Genomic DNA, 4,230 nt, shown 5'->3' on the forward strand with positions numbered 1-4,230 from the left:
TGTTACCTGTGCATGTGAAGGACACTAGAACACTAGACAATGTGGAGGCTTTTCTCAGTTGTTTTATCCATGGACTGGTTGCATCTTGTTAACTCTCTTTCGTTTCCAGTCGCACAGCGATCTTCCAGCCCTCATTGAATCCATCAGATAAAAAAGGATAGGCAGGGGATTAAGGATGGGGACTTGAGTTATTTTCATGTAGGTGCTTATTGCTTCCTGGAATCATACTGATGGTGCAGTTCTCCCCTCAGTGAGCCATAACAAACCCAGATTCCTACAAAAATACAGTAGCTATCACATGAAAAAAAATAGTGTTTTTGTGAGCTGTATCAGAGACAACATCACTAGTACCTTAATAGGTTCAGTCAGAAGCTCAGTTTCCTACAAGGCCTTTTGGATATTCAATAACAAGTTAACACGGCAGAAATTTCTGCCATTGTGTAATATACCAATATGAGAAATCATGTTATTAAGCTTTTATTTTTAAATAAAAATGTATTTGTTTATTTTGAAGATGTGATGAACATTGTAAAACAAGGAGATATGGACACTGTCTTATTAGCTCATCCCCTGACTTAAGAGCTCAAGAAATCCTCAGAAACACCAAATACAAATCTGCTGCCTTCTTGCTAGACACCTGCCTTTGGGAATCAAACCATTTTTACTCCCCTCCTTTGGAAACAATTTTTCTGAATATGAGCAAATGCAGCAATAATAGCAGAACTCAATAACAAAACCTGTGATTTAAGGGTTCCCTTTACTTAGAAGAACAAGATGAATATTAAAAAGTAAAAATCAACCTTGCAAAAATTTAAATATGAATAAGTAGGAGGCTTGCTGCCAACTTTTTTTAAGCAACAGGGTTACACTCATATTAACAAAGATACCAATTATACTGTATTCCCCGCTCTGATATGTACAATGTTTGTATTTTTCTTTAATTTCTGTATTTTCTGTCTCTTTTATTAAGATATAAAATACAGCAATTCAACAATGTAAGTACAGTTGTTTAGAATTCTTTTGCAACTATAGGAATAATATATAAAAAGTTAAAGTGTTTCAGCCTGTAAGACAGTTCTTCCTTAGGTAGCCTCGCTACTGATGCATGCTGTTATAGTCTCGGCAGAACAGCGACCTATATGTGATACACAAAACAGAAATGACAAATGAAAAATGTAATAAAATTGAAAAAGATTGAACGGATCCTGAAAAGCCCATCTCTAAAAGCTAACCAAAACTGTTCCTTCGGAGAGATTCAAGGAGGACAGCATTCTTATTTTTTAGAGAAGACAGAAAAAAATCTTGGTTTCCCAGAAGAGAAAGACAATAGAAATGTGAAACAGAAGCAATTCCATTACTATTTTTATCTGAGCAAGGTCATTAGGAGTTTTCACACTGGGTTCAAGGGTTACAGTATTTTGAACAGGACAAGCTGTTTTGGTTTAAGAGCATTTTGGTATAAGTGAGATCAGCATGAAAATGTTGGTTTTTTTATGCACAGTTCTGCATTTCACCAGTACAGCAAAAGGTTTCCATCATTGTTGCTGGAATACCTAATTCCTTTGTAGTACTGGTCCATTCCCTGTTCCTTTCTGCTGTCTCAGCTGGGAACTAATGTCAAGAGAGAAGAAAAGTACCACCCTTAAAAATTAGATTGTTATACAAATAGACTTTTTGCCTATTGCTTTTAATCTTATGTATTTTCTTTAGTTTTGCATTGCCTTAAAAAAACTCCATTTTGTACTGCTCTGTAGCTTGACATAAGTGTTCTGTGGACAAGGAAAACATTAGCTGGTGACTGGCTGAATACAGGATACAGGAATGTGTTTTAAATGAGAAACCAAACTTCCCCCACCACAACGGCAGTGTAGATATACACTAGACGCTGAAATAAACTATCTCCTATAAGTTATAAAAATAGTTTAAATTAAGAAATGATAGTATGTATGTTTAATATGTATAGTTTCCCGATTTTGGTCTGTTTTGAAGGCAAACAAGAAAACCTGAAAACTGACAATAAACTTCAGAGCTTTAAATGCAGTAACAACTGTTGTAGCTCCTAGTATAGCAAAATACTCTGAAGTTCCAACAGCTATAGCAGGAGGGGTAAAATGATTTTTTAATATTGAATTTGGCTAATATAATATTTTGGTTATTTCCTTGGCACAAATATGCTGGAATAATTTGGAATTGATATTCATGGGAACAAAAGTATTGTTTTATCCAAATACCTTAAAAATTTTATAATGTCCCAGCAATAAAGATATGGAAAAAGCTTATTAAATAAAAATTATGAGGGGAAAATTGTCCCTCTAAAAAATATATATATTTTGAAAGTGGCAATTTGGTTAAAGTGTAACAAGGGTATTGGCATCCCTTGATCGCATATTTGGAAACAAAAATTGTAAAGGTCTCAATTCCAATTGCCAAAATGGTGTAATGAACCATTGAAAACAGTAAAATAAATGTAAATAATCCTTATCACTACATACACACACACATACACATATATATATATATATGCATGCATGTCTGTGTGTAAGTATGTATATATATGTAAATATATATATATATTATATTTATGCGTGTGTGTGTGTGTATATATGTATGATATATGTATGTATGTATACAAGAAAAACACCCCAAGAATTATAATAATATGTGCATTGTTACTGCACATCAGCATTGTAAATGTGTAAATATGAATAATATTTTACTACAAGGAGTTTTCCTTGGCAGGTTTGTGTATTTTCTTTTTCAGAAACCATAGCATAAAATTTAATCTAGTAGCAAAAGTGACTGAAAGACTATGAGGCCTCATTACCATCAAGAGTGTTTTTCCACCTAAGCCATGGTTTTATCACCACAGCAAAAATTGTTTTGTCTGCCTGTTTTGTGTTGTTTGTCCTGTTGTGTGTTTTTGTTTGGTTAGTTTGTTTTAAGTTTTTAAAAGTTTAAAGGTATATGAATATCATAAAGATGTGATAAAAATCATTGGTAATACTCTCTCTAAAAACTGAATTTGTCTGTGGATCCCAGACCAGGACACTTTCCATCCAGTTTGGACAGGAAAGTTATTCTAATCTTTGAAACAAAGAACAGAAATTCATATGAAAGTTTCAAGTTGTAAAGTTTACTTGTTTAGAAAATGGCATTTATTAAAAGGTAATATGTGTGTGTTTAATAAATAACCTGATGGAATGTTTTTAAGGCTATAAAGGAAATGTCATTTGTATTTAGATATTATTAATAACACCAGCATACCAGGATGAGTGTGAAAACTGCATTAACCCATAGATTTACAGGAAAAGCAAGAGTTGATAAACCTAACACATCAGTATTTATATGAAGAAGTAAAGGAAACTCTTTATTGATTAAAATAAAATACAGAATGGACAGGTATGTAAAATGATGTGAAACCCTGGATAGTTAATTATGTCCAATGTGCAAAAGAAGAGGCCCATCCTTTTGAGTCCCAATCACTATTATTTCAGCAAGGAGGGGAGGCCCATAAAGTATGTTACAAATAGATTCCATTAATAAATTGCCTTTAATTCTAGACTGTTTGTGAACAATATATATAACCTATTAAATGTTATTTGAACAGCCCATGAAGTTGGTGATGGATGTGGATCAGTTTAATGGTGTGGGAGATACCACTAACTATGACATGTATAAATGGTTGGCACAATTAAAAAGAGAACAAGGTAACCCTTCAAATACGAATGAAGGAAGCCATTCAACAAATGCAGGGGAAAATACAGAAAGAAAAGATTGGCAACCCATTTTTATGGGAAATTCATAAATTCATAGATACATAGATGCTAGGGTAGGAAGTGACCTCAACAGATCATCGAGTCCAACCCCCTGTCTTGGACAGGAAAGAGTGCTGGGATCAGATGACCCCAGCCAGATGCCTATCCAGCCTTCTCTTACAGACTCCCAAGGTAAGGGAGAGCACCACCTCCTTCGGAAGCCTGTTCCAAATTCTGTCCACCCTTACCATGATGAAGTTCTTCCTGATGTCCAGCCTAAATCTACTCTCTGTCAGTTTGTGACCATTGCTCCTTGCTACCCCAAGAGGTGCTCTGGTGTACAGAGCATCTCCAGTTCCTTGCTACCCACCCCTAACTACTTTGTAGGTGGCCACAAGATCACCTCTCAGCCTTCTCTTGCAGAGGCTGAAGATATCCAGTTCCCTTAGTCTCTCTTCATAGGGCTTGGTCTGCA

The sequence above is a fragment of the Crocodylus siamensis genome, chromosome 7, assembly GCF_052110815.1.
Source record: "Crocodylus siamensis isolate JL-2025a chromosome 7, ASM5211081v1, whole genome shotgun sequence".
Taxonomy (NCBI): Eukaryota; Metazoa; Chordata; order Crocodylia; family Crocodylidae; genus Crocodylus; species Crocodylus siamensis.